The 10,583-nt window shown below is 41.0% G+C and overlaps 1 pseudogene; it reads left to right on the forward strand.

Annotated features, from left to right (window-relative positions):
- The first annotated feature begins 6,089 nt into the window (after window positions 1–6,089).
- LOC126206330 (5S ribosomal RNA) lies at window positions 6,090–6,207 on the forward strand (annotated as a pseudogene).
- Window positions 6,208–10,583: the final 4,376 nt, after the last annotated feature.

The following is a 10,583-nucleotide window of genomic DNA, read 5'->3' on the forward strand; positions in this document are numbered from 1 at the left end:
ACGTTCGAAGCAATTGATCGGCGTCTTAGGGAGCACGGAACATTCCAGCCTATGACTCGCGACTGGGGAAGACCTAGAACGACGAGGACACCAGCAAAGGACGGGGTAATTCTTCGTGCAGTTTACGATAACCCTAATGTCAGCGTCAGAGGAGTTGCTGCTGTACAAGGTAACGTTGACGACGTCACTGTATGGAGAGTGCTACGGGACAACCAGTTGTTTCCATACCATGTACAGCGTGTGCAGGCACTATCAGCAGCTGATTGGCCTCCACGGGTACACTTCTGCGAATGGTTCATCCAACAATGTGTCAATCCTCATTTCAGTGCAAATGTTCTCTTTACGGATGAGGCTTCATTCCAACGTGATCAAATTGTAAATTTTCACAATCAACATGTGTGGGCTGACGAGAATCCGCACGCAATTGTGCAATCACGTCATCAACACAGATTTTCTGTGTACGTTTGGGCAGGCATTGTTGGTGATGTCTTGATTGGGCCCCATGTTCTTCCACCTACGCTCAATGGAGTACGTTATCATGATTTCATACGGGATACTCTACCTGTGCTGCTAGAACATGTGCCTTTACAAGTACGACACAATATGTGGTTCATGCACGATAGAGCTCCTGCACATTTCAGTCGATGTGTTCGTACGCTTCTCAACAACAGATTCGGTGACCGATGGATTGGTAGAGGCGGACCAATTCCATGGCCTCCACGCTCTCCTGACCTCAACCCTCTTCACTTTCATTTATGGTGGCATTTGAAATCTATTGTCTACGCAACCCCGGTACCAAATGTAGAGACTCTTCGTGCTCGTATTGTGGACGGCTGTGATACAATACGCCATTCTACAGGGCTGCATCAGCGCATCAGGGATTCCATGCGACGGAGGGTGGATGCATGTATCCTCGCTAACGGAGGACATTTTGAACATTTTCTGTAACAAAGTGTTTGAAGTCACGCTGGTACGTTCTGTTGCTGTGTGTTTCCATTCCATGATTAATGTGATTTGAAGAGAAGTAATAAAATGAGCTCTAACATGGAAAGTAAGCGTTTCCGGACACATGTCCACATAACGTATTTTCTTTCTTTGTGTGTGAGGAATGTTTCCTGAAAGTTTGGCCGTACCGTTTTGTAACACCCTGTATGCAGTCGCACTATCTTCTTTGTCCTCGGTGGCTCAGATGGATAGAGCGTCTGCCATGTAACCAGGAGATCCGAGGTTCGAGTCTCGGTAGGGCACACATCTTCAACTGTCCTCGTTGACTTATATCAACGCCTGAATGCAGTTAAGGGTATTCATTTCATTGTAACTACTTGTTTTTCTGTCCTCTCAACAGATATCCCTTCGTTGTGGCTGCACCTGCGGTACGCCTATTTGTATCGCTGAGGCCGGCAAGCTACTCTATCAACGGCAAGGTTCATGGTTCATCGAGAGTAACTCCTATACGTACTTTTAATTTTTAAAGAGAGAAACGGTAGTGATTTGCTGAGAACATTAAAATAAAACAGTTGTAATAATAATACTTCCTTGTAGAAAAGAAACCCGGGTAGTCCAACTGGACGGTAATCAAACTCAGTACCTTGCTTACTGCGAATGAGAATAACGTTTGCTGCTGAAAGAGGTGTAACGTGTATTGACCAAAGCACAACAACGTATGTGTATCACGCTAAGGCAATGATGTTCGTCGTCGAGGTAACCACTTCAGATCTTGGTGGGAGGAGAAATGTTCATCGTCAGTATTTGAACGGCTAGGGAAAGATTCAACGTAATACGCACGTACGTCGACCGTGACCATTCGAACAAAACTAAACGACATTTGGCTTAAACAGTTTATGATGTCCACGGAGAATGTCAATAAGGATGGTCGAAAGGAAATTAGGACCTTGGTCCGCTCGAATGCTATTCCAGTATCTCAGTTTCACTTTATTACTCATCACAGTTAGTCACTGTGAACTTCATATCTGATCGAAGACGTCAACGACAATACACTTTCATTAGAACGCTGCCCAGAACAGTATTGTCCACCAAGACACATTGTCTTATACTGGAAGTGATCTTGAAACCATATTATGTAGCAATAAGTGACACCTGGGATCGAAATTGATAATTTCACCTTCTGATCGGAAAACGAGTAATATCAAAGTTGTCTCAAAGTTGCACAAATGTATCGTGTTGTTTTGGGACACTGTACAAGAATATGAATTCATTGAAGATTGCACTTGAGTATGAAAACGGCAGTTGAGTAGCATTGGAAGTTCCGGCTGCAAGGAATTCGAATTGTCAGTTTTTATTCCCTCATCGAAAATTCTATTCGGATTTTTTGGCAATGATATTTTTTACTGCAGCTATCAGCCAGACATTTGCGAGTACAATACATATAAGAATAGCTAAATTGGGTTTAACATGGATGAACATCCGGTTACTTTGAATATATTACTATCTCTTGCAAGAGTTATTTTGCTCTGAGATATTAATTCAATCATTTTTTGATATGTACTTTTGGAACTGCTTGTGCTTACTTACATGTGTTTGCTAGTGCAGTTTTGTGCATGTCTTGTGATTCCTGCGGACGTTGGCTTCAGCCGTCGTACTTAATAGGTAAAAAAGTTTCAGAAGCCTGAATTTGATAAAAGAAGTTCTGTACAGAGTATTTACATCAGAAGTTACCAGACAGGATGGGTAGTGCAAATGCGCAGCGGGAAAAAATCCATAATGGATGTATAACTCAAGTGTTAATTAAAGTGGTCTAGCTAACTAAAAGTTGATCATTCCCCTAAATGCGTCCTCTGCACGTATTCCGTTGAATTAGAATCCTTTTTTTCTTATAGTCAGACGTTTGCCTCTTGTTTGAAACTCAAATTTTTACAGTAATGACTACTATTGATACGATGGATTAGATCGAACTTTCTCGTAACAAAATCTTTGCTCGTAAAATGTTCTCGGTCTTCTTGAGAAGTCAAATTGGAGTTAAAGCTCAATTTATCTCCATTCTATTCGTCATGAATAAGTGTCTGTCGTAGCTGATGGTGTTCCGACCCTGAGTAAGTGACTATTGTAGCTGATGCTATACGACAATTCACAACGAATAGTCGGGCTCTGATCTGTTGAGTTCCCGTAAGAGCAGATGTGAAGATCGAGATACCAAGTTAGCACTAAGACATCCTATATTAATTCACGTCTTGTGTTTCTTATGCTCCGTGAAGCTACAGAGAATAGGACTGGTAGGATCCAAGCCAAAGAGGCTTAAGATCTATTTCTTGACTATCCTCATGTCTGGTAGTAACTCTGTCGGACAGTCTATCCGTAATCTTCAAACGTTGCATAGAACGCCAGTGATATACTAAGAAATCAAGTTTTGCGAAAAAACCTAAAACTAAAAATGAAAAATGGAAACAGACTGAGTAACACTGCCTTGTAAGCCGAAAACCGATTAACACAATAAAATTAATACTATTGAACAAAGACAAACTAGCGCTTCTCATTTATTTAAACACAAAATAACATGAACGGAAAAAACTTGTGCATGCATCGTCATAGTATTATTTTGTGGTAAAAGATGCAGGGTGGAAGACATAACTTTAACCCAAAGAGTGGTTACAATCGCAGTGACGTGTGGAAACCGGTTCCCGACTTTAAGACACAACAAACAGATTCGCCTAATTCAGTCAGTACGATGCAACGAGCACGGTGGAATCACTACGATTCCTACGTCACAGACTTTAATGTGAACTGGCATCATCACGTTATGAAGACGAAGACTGTTCTACAATACCGACTATTCGTTGTATAGAACAACCGCAACATCAGATACGACAGTAAACTTGTAGATCAAAAGACGGTTGTTTCGCTAGTCCTATGCTACTGCGGGTTCCTTCTGCGCCGGCCACCACTCACCGGTCCCCATCTCCCTCCACTTACACACCCTTCAGTACCGTACTTTGAAGGTCCTTTCTTCCTAAGCCACAACTGCGTACTTACATTTATCCATACTGCCATAGATAGCCCTAAGTCTCATGTCCTATCTCAACAATGAAAATAAAGAATAAAATGCTCTCCATGCTTTCTGACAATCCTAATTATACTGTCATTCCTCTCTGTTCGAGCTTGAATATTATTGCCGCTTCCCTCCCCAAGACATCGCGAACTATTGGAATCGCCTGTTATTCGTCCAACATCCCTTTCCTCATGTCACACTTCCGGGAAGTTACTATATGACCACCATTAACTACCCAGAACCACCTTCATCATCTGTATCATAGCACCAGCCACATCGTCTATATTTTTTTTAAATCACACCATCAGAAGGAACCATCTTTTACTGCACTTTAAACCCATTATTTAATATTTTTCTACTGTACAAACCTAAATGATTGTTTTCTACAAAAGGTTTGGTGAGAACCTGTCCACTCCTGTGGGGTGCGAATTATATTAACAATAAAGACAGTTAATTGTTTCCGACAAACAGGATTTAGGTGACCGATGGAATGCTCGAACTTTAACTCTGGTTTAATGCAGCAGATTTTTGGCTGCAGATACACGGTCCAGTCACGCTAATGTGACCGCCACCTATGTTCGACTTCAACTTGCAATAACCACTCACAGACGGCAGATGACAGCATTAGTGGTGGAGCGTATATAAAGCGGGTCTCGGGGACACGGATACAACGTGCAGTCGTTGCCGTAATGTTGGAAAGGAGCGATTTATCTGACGTCTAAACGGGCACAATCATCGGCTTTCGGGTCAAGGATGGAAGCGTTTCCGAAACGGTTACGTTTGTTAACTATTCTATTGTCGCCCTGATTCAAGTATACCGTGCGTGGCAAAATAGCGCTATCCAAAACTAGTACTGAGACAATGTAATGCATAACAGGCCGAAGGTGATAGGGGAGGATAATGAATGCGAAGATGTTATGAGCGAATACACGTGAAGCTGTCCCTCCAGACAAACCAAGCGACTATCAACAGTGTTTCCCCAACAACTTTTCAGCGGAAGTTGCTGCATGAGGGCCTCAGCAGCAGGCGCCTGGTTCATGCACCCACGGTGACTGCTGTTCATAGGCGACGAAGACTTGAATTCGCACGCCAGTACCGCAAATGGACGTCCAGTGATTGTCGACAAGTGGTCTTTTCCGATGAAACACGTTTTAAGCCCCATTGGACTGAAAGCAAACACCTTGCAACAACCGTCGGAAGGGCCCAGGCAAAGAGGAGAGAACATTATGGTATGGCGAGTGTTTTCGTGGCTTTCCCTGGGTGATCTCGTCATTCTGGAAGCCACAGTGGAGTAGCAGAAGTATGCAACTATCCTCAGGGGCCATGTGCAACCCTATGTGCATTTTTTACCCTCTGAACTGCAGTATCTACCAGCAGGACAGTACAATGTTTCACACAGACCACAGTGTACGTGGGTGGGTCGAAGAGCACCAGGATGAGTTTCCCTTACTCCCCTGTCCATCAAACGCCGCGGATTTAAACCCAGTCGAGAACCCGTGGGACCACCTCACTTGGGCTGTTCTCTCCTTGGACACTCAACCCAGAAACCTAGCGCAGCTGGCCATGGTACTGGAGTCAGAATTGATCGATATCCCTGTCGGTACATTATCTGATCAAAAGTATCTGGACACCTGTTAGTGGCCATTAGTTGCTTGAACTCTTCTGGGGACACTTTAAGCGAGGTGTCTGAGTGTCTGTGGAGGAATGGCAACCCATTCTTCCTCAGTAGCTGAAACCAGAGATGGCAGTGATGTTGGACACTGGGGTCTGGAGCGAAGTCGACTCTCCCAGTCACTCCAAGCGTGTTCCATTGGGTTCAGGTCGGGACTCAGGGAAGCCTACATCATTTCACGAATGTTTTAGTCCACAGCCCATTGCCTCAAAGATACTGCTTTATGACAGGTGCACTGTCATGCTGATACTAACAGTCATCGTCTCCCCTCTCCGAACTGTTCCTCTACAATAAGCAGTACACAGTACTGTAAAATTTCAAATTTAGCGTTTTATTAAGCACAATAACTGAGACTAACACCCCCACACTGTAACACCATCTCCTCCATACTTCACTGTTGGCACTACATCTGATGCCAACGGCCTTGCCTCAGTGGTAACACCGGTTCCCGTCAGATCACTGAAGTTAAGCTCTGTTGGGCTGGTCTAGCACTTGGATGGGTGACCATACGGTCTGCAGAGTGCTATTGGCAAGCGGTGTGCCCTCGGCTCTTGTTAGGCAAACTGAGGAGCAACTTGATTGAGAAGTAGTGGCTCCGGTCTCAGAAACTGACATACGGCCGGGAGAGCGGTGTGCTGACCACATGCCCTTCCATCTCCTCATCGAGGGACGCCTTTGGCCTGAGGATGACAAGGCGGCCGGTCGGTACCGTTGGGCCTTCATGGCCTGTTCGGGAGGAGTTTAGATTTTTTACTACACTTGATAGTACGTAACATTCCACAGGCATTCTATTCAATTGCCACTGTGTATAGCGTGTTTCATCACTCTATGTACTGTGTAGTGGCTTCGCTCTTTGCACCACCACAGGCGCCGCTTGACTATATTAATGTGTGGTTTCGGAGCAGCTGCTCGACCATTTTGCTACCTGGACCTCTGGCAGCACTTTTGGAACTCACGAATGACTCCTTCCACTGATAATAAGCTTTTTTTATTTTTTTAATTTTATTTATTTTTTGTTGCAACAACCCTCCGCAAAACTCGTCGCTCCTTGTCCGCCAGTACATGTTGCTTCCCCGGTCATGTCTTAGATGTGTTCGTTCCTTCACGTTTCCACTTCACGGTCACCTCATCAGCAATCGGCCATGTTTAGAGGGTTGAAATATCCCTGACGGTTTTGTTTCTAGGGTGACAAGTCACAGAGCTCTCCTGTTCGTCCTATTCTTCTGTTACTGCTTCTCTACTGACAACACAGTATATTCCCCAGTTTGAGTCACACTGACACGTTTGCTTTCACGAGACATGCAGTGCTCATTTCCGCATTACGGAGGGGTGTCCGAATACTTCTGATCAGATAGTGTGTAACCTCCCCGCAAGAATTTTAAAAGTCAATATTAGTGAAATTGTAACCTCCCAGCAAGAATATGAAAGTCAATGTTAAGTGAAATGTTGTCTTCCCACAAAAGTGAATAATAAAAATGAGCCAAGCGTGACCTCCTTGCAAAATTAAAGAATAAAAATTGCGCAAATGTAAACTCCCCACAAAATATCGTTAAGGGATGAAAATTGATCACAAACCCACAATAACATTAATTAAATAATGAACCATGAACAGAATGTAACAACTCAACAGCAATAATTAAACCTGAAAAATTTTATAAGGACAGCAGCGCTGACCTACGGCCCTGTGAAATAATTAAACCTGAATAGAAAAACCAAAATTCTTACCTTAGTAAAAAAAATGCATCCATATCTGCTCTTATTTTTCGGCGCAGCTCCGTGCAATGCTTGGCTGTATTTAATTTTGATTCTTGGAGGAAATGCATAGCAAATATTCTTTAAATTGAAATGAATGCTTTTTCTTCAAAAGAGTGGAAAAATTCTTTAAATTGAAATGATTACTTTTCTTTAAAAGATTTACTTTATAAAAAATTATTATTGGGGCATTCTTTGAACAAATTAATTACAATTAACATACGTTATTAGCTGAGCGCAATGCTGCTTCAATACCTTCTACAATCATATATATATCGTCCACCACATTCCTGACCAGACTCGTGGGCAGAGCACACCGCGGACGCATGCCGACTCGCTACACACAACTGCCGACTGACTACTACTGCAGACAGAGTGCAACTCGCAACTGCTCCTGCCGACTCGGTACACGCAACTGAACACTCGCGCGGTCAAGCGCAGACTAGCAACGATAAATAACTCTCTGGTCAGAGATTCTGTCATGTCTCGCCATCGCTGATAATGATTACATATGAAACGTACGATTTTCATAACCCTCCACTGGGGGGGGGGGGGGGGGGGGGGGGGCAAAATTTGGCAGCGATGGTGAGTCATTTGGACTTGCCATGAGCAACAAATTTTTTCTTAACTAATTAACTTTACAATTACAGAATATATACAGATATATATAGGTGTAGAACATGAAGTAAATATAGTGCACATGCACTGAGTACAGAACATATCAGGCAAAGACAAAATATATACAATGAGTACAAAACTAATTCACAATTGGCAAAAGTGCACACTCACAGTAGTACAGAACATATCAGGTAATGACAAAATATATATACAATGAGTACAAAACTAATTCACAATTGGCAAAAGTGCACACGCACAGTAGTACAGAACATATCAGGTAATGACAAAATACATATACAATGAGTACAAAACATATTCACAATTGGCAAAAGTGCATATGCACTGTAGTTGAGAGCAAATCACAAAAATGTATATGCAATGAGTACAAATCATGTTTACAAATGACAAAAGTGCACATGCACTGTAGTTCATAACATATTTGCAAATCACAAAAATGTATAGGCCATAAATGCAAATCATGATAACAAAAATGATTTTTTTTTTACTATGTCACAAGAATTAGGATAGGAAAGGGAAGGATTGCGTCATGGTTGTAGCACTTTAGGTTGCACGCAGCTGCACTGAAAGTCCATATCTTTCTACAGAAGCACAACACCAAGTGAGGCAATCTAAAGTTCTTTTCCCAGAAGTATTAATCAGCGTAGCCAAGACACTGAAATGCCGTAGTAATATTCCATGTTATCCTTTTGGTAGTACATTAGGTATACCAAACAGTGGGACCATAATAGCATCTTCATCGCTCATGGTGGTTGGCAGCATGTCGTGTCAACACCACGTTCTTGTCTGTTACAACAACGTACAATTAGTGCAAAAACCAAATATAGTGCTCCATGATCATGAGGATATACAGGACAAACGGATATTGCAGTAATTCCAGGTAATTAGGTTAGAAGGTGAAGGACATTAAGTCACATACTAGTCTTCATTGAGAATTACACTAGTAATGGGTGGCACTCATTGCCCAGTCATTGAACATTTCTGTACCATGTACGTAGTATTACAGAATAATGTTCATGAGTAACTTTACAGAGAACATTGGCACTCATTGCCTAATTACAAACCATCAGAAATCATTTACAGAGAACATTGGCACTCATTGCCTAATTACAAACCATCAGAAATCATTTATAGAGAACATTGGCACTCATTGACTAATGACAAACCATCACATGTCATTTACAGAGAACATTGGCATTCATTGACTAATTACAAACCATCAGAAATCATTTACCGAGAACATTGGCACTCATTGCCAAATTACAAACCATCAGAAATCATTTACTGAGAACATTGGCACTCATTTCCTAATTACAAAGCATCAGAAGTCATCATTGAAAATGAGTTAATAAATGGCATAATTAATCTAATTATAGTAAACATTGTCCTCATAGTTCATCTTATTACATTAATCAGTGGCCTTCATTTGCCAGTTACAAAGCATTTTTTTGTGCTAGCAATGCATTGCGTTGGGTTCGATAATTAATAACAATATTTGCTTTTGAGTTATTGCTGCAAATGAAGATGTGTAACGTCATTTGTCATGAGTCAGCTGTATCAAGATTATGAAACAAGTGGAGTATATGTAATCACATTCATAAATGACTTGGGTTTAATGAACAACTGCTTATAGTACATTAATTTCATGAATAATTTCTCCTGCAAAATATACAAAAATGGATTATTAGACTGAAAGAAGAAACGCATTTTATGCTGAAAAGTAGTGAACTACGAATTAACAGGTAGTGAAATGTGTATAAAATGTGTTCTCTAGCTGTCCTTTCCAAAACCTTCAGTCATCATACTATGCAATACAACACATACTGTCAAAACGAACTACAACAAATACTTAAATGACTACAGAGCATAAATACATAAACTTCAACATCATCCTCATCTGTAAAGAAAAAAAAAACTTCATTATCCATCACTTCATTATCATAACTCCATTATTATCACCTGTAAAGAAAAACTTAATTATTCATAGCTGCATATTCTTCATCATTATTCATCACCATTCATTATCATCTGCAAAAAAAAATCACTTCATTATTCATTACACAACTATTCCTTATTTCTAGCATATTTCCTCACTAAAACTAAGATGTGAAGTTCTGTCTCACAGCCTGCATCAATCGCTTCGTTTTCTGAAAGAAAAAATTAGTTAAGACTGCTATTCTACGATGTGTATAGTATATTCTTGTTAATGCTTGTTAATTCTGATCCATTTACTCTTCCTCATAAGGTTTTTGCATCTTCTTTCGTTTATTCCGTAGGTGAAATTCCCATTTCTGTTTAATTTATTTCCTTTACACGTTATTTCTTTCTGAAAATGATGAACAAAGATTAATGTCTTGCATTTAACTCATATACCCATTAGATAAAAACTGGTTTATAGTGGTATAATTAAGCATACAGCATAGCATGACAGAAAACGTAATATGTCAAAAAATATAGACAGTGTTCAGATGCAAAAATGTACACAGAATATCATAATGCAGCAGCAAAAAATGTAAAATA

The sequence above is a fragment of the Schistocerca nitens genome, chromosome 1, assembly GCF_023898315.1.
Source record: "Schistocerca nitens isolate TAMUIC-IGC-003100 chromosome 1, iqSchNite1.1, whole genome shotgun sequence".
In the NCBI taxonomy this organism is placed as follows: domain Eukaryota; kingdom Metazoa; phylum Arthropoda; class Insecta; order Orthoptera; family Acrididae; genus Schistocerca; species Schistocerca nitens.